This window comes from Ochlerotatus camptorhynchus, unplaced genomic scaffold (assembly GCF_037179485.1).
Source record: "Ochlerotatus camptorhynchus isolate MF236.1 unplaced genomic scaffold, CSIRO-AGI_Acam_v1.1 ptg000150l, whole genome shotgun sequence".
In the NCBI taxonomy this organism is placed as follows: Eukaryota; Metazoa; Arthropoda; class Insecta; order Diptera; family Culicidae; genus Ochlerotatus; species Ochlerotatus camptorhynchus.
In genome coordinates, this window is record NW_027040640.1 from 4,161,828 (window position 1) to 4,176,153 (window position 14,326).

The 14,326-nt window shown below is 41.7% G+C and overlaps 2 protein-coding genes across 2 annotated transcripts in view; one reads left to right on the forward strand and one right to left on the reverse strand.

The window, feature by feature from the left end:
* LOC135701176 (zinc finger protein 84-like) overlaps positions 1–4,843 on the forward strand; it is a 271,564-nt gene extending 266,721 nt beyond the window's left edge. The window contains exon 6 of the mRNA XM_065221933.1: positions 4,827–4,843. The gene's annotated coding sequence lies outside the window, so the exon portion shown is untranslated. The remainder of the gene's footprint in view (positions 1–4,826) is intronic.
* The window catches only part of Myo61F (Myosin 61F), a 177,064-nt gene that overhangs the window by 93,932 nt on the left and 68,806 nt on the right, over positions 1–14,326 (reverse strand). The window lies entirely within an intron of this gene.

Here is a 14,326-nt window from a genome sequence, read left to right on the forward strand (position 1 = left end):
ATAGAGATCTCGGATAGTTTCTCGAAACGGTACGTCAATTCGCGTCTACAAAGCTTCTGTAACTCTTATTCCTATGGGGAAATCCGTTTAGCAAACGTCACTTATTTTATCTATCTTTATTAAAGAGACTTTCAGCCATCGGCTGGTTCATCTCTCGTCACTTATTCGGTCGCTCTAACGAAAAATCCCGTAGCCAAGTGTCAATCTTTGCGTAAAAATTCCATGTCCATAAGCAAATTAGTTCCTTTAAAGGGGTGCATACATGTACAGGAAAAAACAAAACTACCCAATTATTGAGTTATTTTATATTAGTATTTAGAAATGCTTCTCATGTTAAGAAATACAAAACAACCAATGAGTAAATAACTCTGCCATTTATTTACATTCGTCATGTATGTAAACATTAGACTAATGTAAAATTTGAAATTTCCACTCCACAATGCTCAAACGGTTCCAAATTGGGCCCTGATTACCCTCCCAAAATTTGAACTCATTTAGTGAGAAACTGACTTGGCACAAACTATTTGAAGTTATATGGGAATTACTGTGAAGAAACCATAATTTCGGATCATATCTATCTCAAAATTCACCAGTTCACTCTACTTCAGAAAATGATAGCTGAGCTAGTTGAAAATTTTCTCAGCTACAACTTTGTTGAAGACCACTTTTCAAGACCACAAATGTAAGGAACAAAAATTATTAATGATTCAAGTCACTGATGTCTTATGATTATACTCAATCAACTGTTCAGCAGGCAACATTGGTGTTTATAGCACGTAGAATATAGGACAAAAATCATGGCTACTATGTCACATTGCAGAATATAGTGTTGCCCACAATAGAGTTGCTTAATCTTGCCATAAGAACTATTTAATTTGACGTTTGGCTGAAAAACGACCTTCTGCAAAGCTGTAGTTGATAAAAATTTGCATAGAATTTGTTACATTTGTGTTTGCTAGAAGACAATGAACATAAATTTTTGTTTTCCCATCGTAATTTCCATATAAACTTCAAATCGTTTGTGCCTAGTCAGTTTCTTATCAAATGAGTTTAAACTTTCGGAGGCTAATCAGGGCCCGATTTGAAACCGTTTGAACACTGTGGAGCGAAAATTTCAAATTTAGCATCAGCATAGTCTAGTTAACAATCATTGCAGTGGATCCTGAATTGATTGACATTTTGGTGTTTGCTACAAGCTACAAGTTTCTTAAATGCACTGTAGGAAATGATGTAATGTTTGACTCGAAAAAATGCAAAAGACAAAAATGGGCACCAAAAATTCATTTTAAATCAGATTTTTTTGAAACTCTCAGGGAATACATAAACACATATTAGCTATGTTCTTGCAAAGTTGGTTTATTCAACCTTGGTTTATTCAAGGCTAAATGCCCGCACCTTGGACTTAGCGCTACCCATCAAATCCTGCGCCATCTTTCTTACATACTTCCATCTACTTTCTCTTCAAATCCTTGTCGTTTTTAATGACCTTCCCTGTTTTCCGGAACTTGCCCTTCATAATCGCCCAGAATTTTTCTATTGGACGAAGTTCTGGCGAGTTTGGCGGATTTGCCTCCTTCGGCACAAAAACAACATCATTGGCTTCGTACCACTCCATCACCGGTTTCGCGTAATGGCGCGATGCCAGTGCCGGCCAAGTGTCACTTTTGTGGGACCGGAGGAAGGGCAGCAGGCGCTTCTGGAGGCATTCTTTTTTATATATTTGGCCGTTGATGGTGCCGGTCGTTATGTGCGACTTGCTGAATCTGCCGCACCCACAGATCGCCTGCCACACTAAGTACTTCTTGGCAAATTTGTCGACCTTCTTCTTCCGGAACATCCAGGCGGGACTTGCCGACGAAAAACTCCTGGCCGGGGATCTGCTTGGCGTCCGCTTTTATGTACGTCTCGTCATCCATTACGATGCATTTCTGTTGCACCAACCACTCGCGATACAGCTTCCTGGCGCGGGATTTGGCCACCGTATTCTGTTTACCGGTTCGGCTAGGCGCCTTCCTTACCTTGAAGACATGAAGCCTGGCCCGCTTTATTGTCCGCTGGACGAACCAGACGGAAGAATTGATCTTCTTGGCCACGTCCCGAATCAAAAGATTCTGGCTGCGCTTGAAGTAATCCGTCGCCTTCCTTGGGTTCACGGGGTCGGTCGTCTTCGCTTTTCTTCCGCTGCCAGCTCGCTGCTGGGTCGTCTGGGTCTCCTTAAGCGAATTCTAGTACTACACTTTGTTTGTTTTGATTCGCCATGAAAGTCTGACAGATATAATGACGGGTTCGTGGATTTTCCTATGTTTCACGGGGTGCATCGATTAGCTTGGGACCGAAGAGAGTACCAGAGCTGAGACAAAAAGTTGAGCACGTTTCTTCGGAACCTTCTGGTCTTAAAGTTACCTCTATGCTACAATTCCTTGTTCGCCCCTAGTAACCATCACTGGTGGAAGTGTGTTATAGTACGTTCAGACTATAGAGATATAACATGTTATAGCGCTATCTTGATGGTGATTTCTGTGTTGCAATTATTTGACAACCGTTATAACATGTTATAACTGCTCAGTCTGGACAGCGCTTTAGGGGGTGTCGCAGTATGTTATTGCAATTCAAAATAGGGTGCTTGTCTGGTAGATTCTGAAGGGCAGAGTGATAAACCTTCTGTTAAAACATACTAATCAATTTCCCTCTTATCATTGCCACTCACTGGGTAACAGTGACAGTGATGTTTATTCCACAAATAGATATTAATTTGAATTAATTTCGAAAGATATGTTCAACAAAATTTAGAATTAATCAGAATGTTTCAGAAGCCGGTGCCGGTGGTGTAGTGGTAAGCGTGACTGCTTCCTCACCCTAATGGGTCTGGGTTTAATCCCAACCGAGGTCAGTGGGATTTTTCTGAGGCATAAGAATCTCTAGTCACGTCTTCCTTCAGAAGGGAAATAAAGCCGTTGGTCCCGGCTCATGTATTTTGAATGGGTGCGATATCCTACGCAGGTGTGGAAGCTGCCTTCCTGCACATTCGATAGCCGTCGATGGATGGCAATCGATGTCTGTCGGTGATTGGCACTAGATTGCGCGAAGTTCCACAAAAACGCAGGTCACTCAAAGACTGAGTAAAATTTTCCTCGGTTTTCCCGAAAACACGTTTCGAATATGAAGAAAATCGAGAGAGGTTTCACTCATTAGTATACTCTTAGACTGAGTTAAATTTTCGTTGATTATCTTCATATTCGAGCAGATTTATGAGGAAAAGCGAGGAATATATAACTCAGTCATGAGTAACCTATATTTTTGCAATTACGAGTGAAAAACCATTCAATTTTGAGTAAATCTCATCGGTCGTGCATTAGTAATCCGATAGGCCCTTCGGACTATTACCATAGAGGTAACTCTAAGACCAGAAGGTCCCGAAGAAACGTGCTCAAATTTTTGGCTCAGCTTTGGTATTCTCTTCGGTCCCAAGCTAATCGATGCTCCCCTCGAAACATAGGAAAATCCACGAACCCCACATTTTATCTGTCAAACTTTCATAGTGAATCAAAAGAACCATAGTGTAGTACTAGAATTTCGACTAGAATGGGATACGTTAACGATTTGCTTGGGACCAATAGGCTATTCAAGTAGTGAGCTAATTTTAAATCATTAGTTTTCACCGGTTGCTATTACTTCTAGAGCAACATGTAATAAATTCCTATGAACCGAATGTAAATAATGACTTTAAACATCGATTGCTCATGAATCACAACACGTCCACGCAAACTAATTACACCATTTGATATGGCAAACTTACTCTTCCAGATGCTGCTGTTGGTTTGCCAGAATGAGCCTTAATCCGCGAAAAATCGACGTTTAATTTCATTGTTTAAATTTGGAACATAGGGCCCATTTCACATGTTGCTCTAGACTTGACTTGACAGTTATTGACACATATGTGTGGTCGTGAGATGATCTATAAGCCTTTGATGTTGATTCTAAAAGCATCGTGGTTTATGGTATCTGGATCAAACGGAAAGAAAACGCTGTCTCTTTCTTTCTCATCAGTTCTTACGCGAGAAGTGTAAGTGACGTCAACAATGTGGTTACGTATGACCATTGTAGATCGAGGGCCATCTTCGATACCATCACGGAAGAATCAACGTACTGACTGAGTGCTCTGCTGTCAGTGACTTGTTTACTTTCCAATCATTCAGACTCTCACGAGGTAGTGAATGATGACGCGGATGGCTGTTCATATTCAGATGAAAATGACTCATTGAATCTGACTGTTTTGCACACTGACAATAGCCTTACATTTTGGGGGTGTTAGAACAATTGTGATTCCATGGTGTACTCGCCTGGACTAACAACCTACAATAGGCCACTTGAAAAGTTTTTTTTTGCCCGTGTAACACCGTGCTACTCATTCACATTTGAGTCATTTTGAATCTCACAAACAATTCCAGAACAACATGTGAAAAGGGCATACAAGCTTTTTGTAAACAAACCTTCTTATGCCCTTTTCTCGCCACCCATATGACACCAACGGAAACTTTTAACATCACCGTGTAGGGGACACTTTCCCCTTCCCGATGATATTGTTGGTTTGCGTGGGCGACACTCGGTTGGCGAGATAAGGGTCTACAAAGGTTTGTTTACAAAAAGCTTGTATGCCCTTTTCACATGTGGCTCTTGAATTTTGAAATGGCGTATTCACTATTTATCAACAAATCATAACTCGAAAACGTCAATTCCAATAGAAACGACGTCTGTGACGAAGCTCCAGGAAAAATAAACAAGGAGATAAATTTTTAAAATTTGTTTGGACCCAGAGGTCGAAGTAGCCTGGATTTGCATCGATTAAGGGAGAACTCGAGTAAGGGAGAATTGAATGTAAGTCTTTCAAAATTATCCAGAAACACTTTGCTAATCCGTGCGGTATACAAAAGCTGCGAAAACTTTGTTGGGTTTGTTAACAAATAGTTGAGCCAATAAATGTTTACTTTCAAAATTGTGATCATTTTCTTGTAACGCAAGCCTCGCAACTTGCGAATACGCTTCCTGTCTCAAAAAAGAGTAGCTTAAGCGCCACCTCTGAAGAGGACCGCTCGTCACGGTTTGATGTGAAGAGACCGAAAATTAGTTTGAGGGCGATTCAGCAGACTGAAATCCCATGAGGAATTGAGATCCTCACAGATAGAGGCTGCTTCAAACAGTCTTAAGCGAAAGTTGGTGCTAGCCACCGTTCTACCGAAACACAATAACCTCCTTCACATTTATCATCTGGAGGAACTTCTCCTTTCAGATTTCCTCCACTGATCGTGACACGTGAGTGCGGAGACTGTTTTCCCAGGCAGTGTCAGTCCAACCTGGAGTAAGTTCTGCTAACAAAAAATACCATAACAAATAACGCAAAAATAGAACGACGCCAAATGTGAAAAACCTAGTTAACCAAAATTAACATTACAGGGAAAGCTTAAATTTTACGCAAAACAACATTTATTTCAGGGGCATTTATTTTCTCCCTAATCGTGTGTGCTGGGATCGTCGATTATGCACGAAAGCACGTTAGTTCACGTGGTGGATGCTGGCGGATTTGACCAACGCTCTGTCGGAGAATAGGGTAATTGTGTCTCCCTTCCGGATTCTTCCCAAACCGGGAACCTTGACGCTGAAGCGTGTGGTCTAGAGAGCACGAACTTTTATCATGGGTGCGGTGTGCCGAGCAAAGCCATGTATCGCTAGAAGCGATGCGGTGCAATCTCCACAAAAACGATCCTGCACAAAAAGCCTGTTCGACACGTTACCATAAAATCTCCACACAAAAGACATTATTTACTTTACCTTTCTACACACTTTGCACACTCAAAAAGTTGACCGCACGTAACTATTGACCTAACGTTTGAACTCTACAGGCTAACGGAAAGGAACAAGAATGTAGCATTAAATTCAGTCTTTTAGGCTTCTCACATTTTTAACTTCACATACCACGAAAAACACACCGCGACACTAAATACACTTAGGTCCTAACAACTCGCACTCCCGCCTCTTCCACGGTTCAAGTCAAAGTGAACGAGAAGAAGTTCCTGAAACCCTCAGATAGGTGTGACTTCGACGGTTATCGTGGCCGGAAGTACGTCAAATTACCGAAGTAATTCAAAGACCTTTCAAACGACAATTCTCATCATCTTTCTCTGCAAACGTTCAATGCTCCATCTCTTTCCTTATCTTGCAATTTCAATATACTATCTTGCTCAAATCTAATGTCGGTTACTCTTTTATAAGAGAGAACGGTTCGGATTCGAACCCCGGACTTTAACGAACAGGTAGCGTATTCGACTCAAATTGAATTAATTTGCTGAACTATTGCGAACTCATTGTTTGTTGAATGACATGAGTGGACATTCCTTGGCGGAGAACACATTTATGATTTAATTGTAAAAAACGTAACTTCACGATTTATCATACAAATAAACAACATACTAAATAAATAACTAAATAAATGAAAAGCGTTCTTGTTACATCCTTCAAAAGTTATGTATGTTTCAGTTAAAAAAGGTCAACATTTGTGAAAAAAAAACTCTTCGCACTCGCGGCAGATTTTCATCGCATTTTCTTTTTTTGTTTTCATATTTTGTATCAAATTTCTCCTTTTTTTCTAAGCAATAGTATTTTACTCAAAGCTGTGACAAATTTCAAATTTATATGTATCTAATTTCATTGCCAAAGTTTGTAACCGGTTTTGATAGAAGTGACGACAGATTTGTTTAAAGATTTCTTAAATTTACTCGATTTTTTTATGGAATTGTATTCTGATGAATTGGAGCCTGAGACGAGAAGTTGAAGTTGAAGTCGGATTCGGAGTCGGTTAATTGCAAACCAGAGAAATCGAAGTCGGAGTCGATCGATTATCATCCGACTCCATTGCCACAGTTCTTATGGAAAGTGAACATTTCATTTTCTGGAATATTTTAAGCTGCATTCAGTGGATGATTTATGATTTATGGATTCCAGTATTATGCACCCACGTAAACACAAACATGAGAATGACGTTTTGTTCTGAAATATTTCACACCAAGTTGATACTTTTAAAAGCTTTCGCGGTTAAAACGCCACCTCAAGTGTCGCCACAGCCGCCAGATTCGAGAAATAGCTCAATCTGTGCCGTGTGCGTTGGGTTAGTTTTATGACATTTTCTTTTGACATGTTGCGTCAACCATGGAAAATAAAATAGAGCGTGAAATGAAAATGGACAAGCGGAAATAGATTTCAGCCATTATTGCACCGAAGATGGCAACGACCATCATTATCATCATCATTGGTGCCACTTTCCGAGGGTTCCCGGCGGGAACAGCTTGGACACAGCATAGTGAGAAAGATTGTGACACATGTGTCAACAGCTAGCAGGGAATGTAAACACAGCCAAGAGATATAATTAAGCAAGTGTGTGAGTCTCAGTGTCTCGCTTGCAAGCTGACCCAGTTTCGATTGGGAATAATTTTCTTGAAATTTGATGGTGATTTATAACGATGGCGGTAATGTTTTACGATAGTTGTTGCAAATGATTTCATTTTCTTTTGCTAGAAAGGTGAACTGACGTTTGAGCACATTCTGAATTAAATGGGACTATTACCCATTCGAAGAAATTGTTTTGCCATCTGGATTAGTGCTAGATTTTTTTCGATTACGGATAGCTATCCACAGATGGTTCAATTTCTCTACACTTGAGATATTGAGCTATTCGTAATAGCAGCTGTTTTTCCTCCCTTTGTATGGCACAGACCTGTTGGTCCATATTAGAATAGCAGCTTTGTTATTGCCGAGGGGGACGACTCTATCTACGATGCAAAAAATATTGTGTTTTGCTGTGGCTACCTGCGCGCACGCTGAGTAGATAGAAAGAAGATTGATGACGATTCTGAAGATTTCCTGCAAAAAGATGATGAGCGATGCAAGTAGATGCGACAAATGAAAGAAGATTTTTCGAAGATTGATTCGCTAGTGTGAGATTTGTTGAGCATCTAAACTTGAGATTTAGATGTGTCGCCCCCCTCGGTTATTGCTCCAAATCATTTGAAGTTCACCATTAATACATCTAGCACAGAACAGAAGTGGAACTTCGGATCAGAAAGTGACTACACTTTTCGTTGGCGAACATTAGCGCATCTAGATGTAGAAGGCATCTTCTGCCTGCAGTTAAGATAGGCAGCATGATGATAGTGTGAGTGCGCGTTTAGCAGAAAAACGAACAACTTTTTGATTTACCGATTTGTTTGCCCTTCCCTTTCTGTTCTGTGCATCTAGCCATATGGTAGGTAAGGTAAGATAGCAAGTTTGCTGCAATTTGTAACATCAAGCATAACTCTCGATAACTTTTTCAACAATGCATTTGATCGTCGATTTCGACGCCAAATCGACGATCAAATGCATTGTTTATAAAAGCTGATACGTCCCTTTGAAAAAGTTATTGAGCTATTCAAATCGACGTATCTGATTTTGTAAACAATCACTTCAATCGACGATCTGTGCAACTGCTAAAAACTAACAACACCAGCTAGTAGAAGAAAGATTCCCCTACCTGACGATGGTATTTGTTTGCGTGGGTGAGTTAGCAGTTAAGACAAATAATCGATTGAAAAGATTGTTCACAAAAGCAGGTACGTCGATTTGAATAGTTACGCTTGACATGTCGTATCAAGAGGCGTCACTGTGTAAATGCAGACTTATCAAACTGGTCTTAAATTGATTCCCTTCGGAATGGCTAACGTCAAAGCCCCACCGATCGCTCATTTAAAAAGTGAAACGATCGATCAAAATTCGAGTGAAAGTCCGTGATATCAGTTAACCCAAATCCAAGCCAAGAATTTTCTCCTGAAACGAAAACAGAAATCGATTGATGCGTCCGGATGGGCCACTCCTCACACGTGATTCGGTTGTACAAATCTGACCGTGATCAACACTCGCTCAGCGGCTGGCACGTGAGAGGAATTGAATTTGGAGTGTGATTAATCGGCTCTGTTCAATGCTATTCCCACATTCGAACGTGAGCACGTACGGACCTATTTGGATGCTTCTTCATGCAAGAAGTTAGCTATCGCTGAAACTGACTCACGCAACCTACACGTAGAGGGAAAGTGTCGATCGATTGGTTCCGATTCCGATCACATTCTTGTATGCAGCAGTATGGTGGCCCGTTGCCACAGTTCCGACCAACCATGAAAATTGTTCACATGTTTAACCATTAATTTCCTCCACTCACCAGCGCGGGGTGCGGGTTGGGGAAGAGGCACACTATTAACAAGTTCCAAGAATTCAAAAGTGTATCACTTCCACAGCATTGTAGCAGCGGAAAACGAAAATACCTCAAAACCCCTCATAATTGGGGGGCTCTTGCCGCGACCGCGATCAGCTGTCAATGAAATGGAAAACCTTCGCTAGCCGGAGCGTGCTGCGGAAAAAGCTTATTGGAATGTGCGGCTTTCGATTTTCTTACGCACCCAGGTAGCTCAAAGTGCGGGTAGTTGCGCCGCTCCTTAGCAGTTGATGAAGGCGGTGGCGCCGTGATGTAATAATGTATTGAGCAATGGATAATTTGCGGTTTGAAGGGTATACTTTTCGGCTTCGCTGTTCGAAGGTTCAAATTAGAACATCGGCATAATTTTTACGCTGGTGACGTCCAACAACTGTTACCAACATGCGTTAAAGGGAGAATTATCATACGGTCCAAGACCGACATAATCATATAACAGGATTAACGTTCTCTATCCTATGTACAATATTGTTTCACTGCTTGCGTACACGGCCAATGAGATCAACCCAAATTTGAGTTCAGTTTATTCATACATCGCAAAGTGTGCAGGAATTCAGCGATGAGTAAATTTGCCCTCATGTTTAATTCCAAGAAAAAAACTCCCGAATATGAGAAAAGGAAACTTTGGATACTTTCACTCTATTGGTACTACTCCTAGACTGAGTAAAAGTTTAGTCAATTTTCCACATTTTCCGGCAGATTTTTGATCTAACTCAAATTTGAGTTGATCTCATTGGTCGTGTAGGTGCAGAAGAAGTGCGTTCCGCTCCGAAGTGAGTTGAATTATCAAGGTCAAGTCGGGTGCAGATCTCTTGAACCGAGTAAAGTTCATGATCAGCCAAGAGGACTTTACTGCCTGAATGCTATGTAGGTGCTAGCCTAAGTGCTTGAGGGAGAGCTAAATTGGTTGTGTGCCTCAAGAAGGAAGTTCCGAGCGACGTTCACTATGGCTTTGCGTTAATCACTTACCATCAAAGTGCCACACGCGGAGGCGGGACGCGAAATCTCGACACGCAACAGCAACAACAAAAACAAACAACGTGAGTCACTGGCTTCGTTTAAAATGCTTGAAGGAGTTGGTAAATGGGTAGTATTTATGACTCCAAGCGTCAGTTCTTGTTCTCTGTTATACAGCAATTTGTTTGAGATTTAAGGGTGCAGTTTGGGTTCCCGTAGGGCTTGATCTGTGTAGTTGTTACTCCGTGATCGGGTTAAAATGCACATTGAATCAACATGGTAAGACATTATAATTTACACCTTATTCTCAACGGACAGATTCTGGAACATCTTGACATACGAAAAGTCATGTCTCGCAGTCAATGGATCGATTGTCAACTCGGAACAAGGCATGACATATTGAGCATTGAGCATGATTGATCACTAGTGGTTTCTTTTCCATTATTGCCAGCTCCAAAATTCCAATAAACTTACCCGACTTAATGTCGAGAAGGAAAAGGTCCCCCCTATTGTGATAATCACTTCCGATTTCCATGCTCTTCGCACGGAACTTTTGAACTTCGTTAAATTTAAGTTTCCCTTCAAATTGGCCGTCGGGGCGAATACCGTCCCGAGTAGCACACTTCAATTGCAGAAAGTTGAAAAAACTTGTTTATGACTGAAATAAGTCGTATAGAAGTTTCCACAACCGCACAGTGGTGCCAAGGGTATCAAAACACACGCTTTTTTATTTACGCTGAAATGGTTGATTAAAGGTACTAGGTGTCTTCTGAGAAGTTTCTCGGGTTACAACACTCCTTCTTATGGTAAAAGAAAATTGAAGATTAATCCACCTTAAAGTGAGATGCAATTTTTTTTTTAATATGATGAGATACAAAATAATTGTATTCGGCAAAGCTGTAGAGAACATTACTGTGAGCAACTTTGCTCAAGACTATAACTTTCTAACTCTTATAACCGGTACCATGGAGTCAACTAAGTAAAAGTGAAACAAGAGCTGCAAAATGGAGCACATGCGATACGACAATGAAGTGATGCTTGTTAAGAAAATACCTGGAGACACTGTCCATGTTCCGCATTGGTGTTACTCTTTTTATCTTTTTATCTAGATGAACGCGTCATTGGGACGGTACTAATGGATATTTTTGGTCACTATTGAAAATTTATTTGATTGCTGAATTTATGTATGGGCTCAAATTAGGGGCATTTTGGCCGACATTACATCCATTTCCCCTAGACAAAACAATGCTGGGATTGGGAGGGAGGATCAGGTCACCCGATTGAAGCGATTTGGATGGAGAGAGTGAAATTGTCAACTCCCTGTTGTTAACATCTCGTGGAAAAAGGGTGGGCTCTTCTCCACACTCATTGGGTTATGCTTCTGTCGGACGGCTCGTTTTTTGACCAATTATCAGATCATATGGATGGAAAGAGATTCTCTATCATCCCGTGGAATTATCTATCGATCCACCAAAACCGTTTTCGGCCCTTCATACAGTAACATGTTGAGGACAATCAGAGGTTATTAAGCTTGATCAAATCAAACAGTGAGGAGTGCCCACTGCTATCGCACTTAGTTTCGGTACTACAATGAGTGGTAGACAATTGTCATCATCATCATCATCATCATCATCATTTCTAAAGAAACTATGAGTTGTGTTTCAAGAGATTCTGAAGGAATTTCCAAGAGAATACTAAAGAGAATTTCAAGAGGATTCCAAGTTAAATCCAAGAGATCCTCTTAAAGGCTTTTTGAGAAGAATTTTAGGGAAATTCTGAAGAAAATTCCCACACAAATCCTGATGAGAAATTTAGCGCAATCGTCTTATTTTTAAATCTCATATCAAGAGATATCCGAGAAACATTACAAGCGTTTGAAGTTAAGGATGCTATTCGACAGCTTAAGAACAACAAAGCAGCTGGGAAAGATGGTATCGGAGCGGAACTTATCAAAATGGGCCCGGATAAGTTGGCCACTTGTCTGCACCGACTGATAGTCAGGATCTGGGATACAGAACAGCTACCGGAAGAGTGGAAGAGGGAGTAATATGCCCAGTATGTAAAAAAGGCGACAAACTAGAATGTGAGAACTATCGAGCGATCACTATTCTTAACGCGGCCTACAAAGAGCTTTCCCAGATCATCTTTCGCCGTTTATCGCCGCTAAAGGGTGTCCACGATGAAATTGCCACACTATGAAATTGCTCTAACTTTTTAACCGTTGGGTAGAATTTAATGAAAATTTGGGTGGATTTAGTTCATAGTGCATTATTTACATCCTGCAAGTTTTAAAGTCCTGTGATCAAAACTCGGAAATTGAGTCGAAAGAACAGCTCGTGCGTGATAAAATCTTGCGCATTCATCACGAGAACAAGGATCTCTCGCATCGTTCCATCGCTAAAACGTTGGGAATCGCGAATTCCACGGTGTCGCGAGTGATTAAGCGGTTTGAGGAACGGTTGACCACCGATCGGAAGCCCAGAAGTGAAGGAAAAAGTATTCCGTACAACACCAAAAATCACAACCGCGTAGTTGGGGCCTTCAACCGAAATCCGAACGCCTCCGTTAGGGATGTGGCTAAGAAGCTGCACCTAAGCCGAAGTTTTGTCTAGAAGGCCAAAACTAAGGCTGGGCTTCGAACATTCAAGGTACAAAAGGCCCCTAATCGCGACGAGAAGCAGAACAAGTCCGCCAAAACCCGTGCCAGGAAGTTGTACCTCAACATGCTGACGAAAGTTGAATGCTGCATCATGGACGACGAAACATATGTGAAGGCCGACTTCAAACAGATCCCCAGCAACCTGTTTTTCACGGCCAAGGATAAGTTCAGCGTTCCGGAGCATGTCCGCACTCAGAAGATGTCCAAATTTGCGAAGAAATTCCTGGTTTGGCAAGCCATCTGCACGTGCGGGAAGCGGAGTGCACCTTTCGTGACCCAGGACACGATGAACGGACAGGTGTACATAAAAGAGTGCCTCCAGAAGCGGCTGCTTCCTCTCCTGAAGGCCCACAACGTCCCAACAATCTTCTGGCCGGATTTGGCCTCATGCCACTACTCCAAGGACGTGCTGAAGTGGTATGCGGACAATAAGGTCAATTTCGTGCCGAAAATGTTCAACCCTCCCAACACTCCGGAGCTCCACCCCATCGAGAAATACTGGGCGATTATGAAGCAGCACCTTCTTAAACGACCTAAGGTAGTGAAGAGAGTCGAGGAACTGAAGAAAGTATGGGTTTACATGCAAAAAACGGTTGATTCACAGGTTGTGCAGAATCTTATGACCGGGGTTAAGGCCAAGGTGCGGGCATTTGCGTATGGACTGTAAATAAAATACGAGTAAAATGGTAAAATGAAGTTTAATAGTTATTTCTCAATCCCTGAAAATGTGATGGCAATCGGATGAAAACTCGAATTTTGCGAATCAATTTTGTGTGTGGCAATTTCATCGTGGACACCCTTTAGCAAGCAGATTTGTGAGAAGTTATCAAGCCGGTTTTGTGGACGGGCGATCGACAACGGACCAAATCTTTACGTTGCGGCAGATCCTCCAAAAGTGTCGTGAATATCAAGTCCCTACGCACCACCTATTCATTGATTTCAAGGCCGCTTATGATACTATTGACCGTGAAGGGCTATGGAAGATTATGGGCGAGAACGGTTTTCCCGGGAAGCTGACCAGACTGATCAGGGCTACGATGGATGATGTACAGTGCTGCGTGAAGATATCGGGTGCGTTATCGGACTCGTTTGAAACTCGCAAAGGACTTCGACAAGGCGATGGTCTTTCCTGCCTCCTTCAACATTGCGCTAGAAGGTGTTATGAAACGTGCGGGCTTTAACATGCAGGGCACGATCTTCAATAAGTCCAGCCAGTTCATCTGCTTCGCTGACGACGTGGACATTGTCGGAAGAACGTTTCAGGCCGTGGCGGAGCAGTATACCAGGCTGAAACGTGAAGCAGGGAAGGTTGGATTAAAGGTGAATACGTCGAAGACAAAGTATCTTTTAGCTGGAGGAACCAAGCGGGATAGGGCTCGCATAGGCAGAAGCGTGACAATCGACGGAGATGAGTTCGA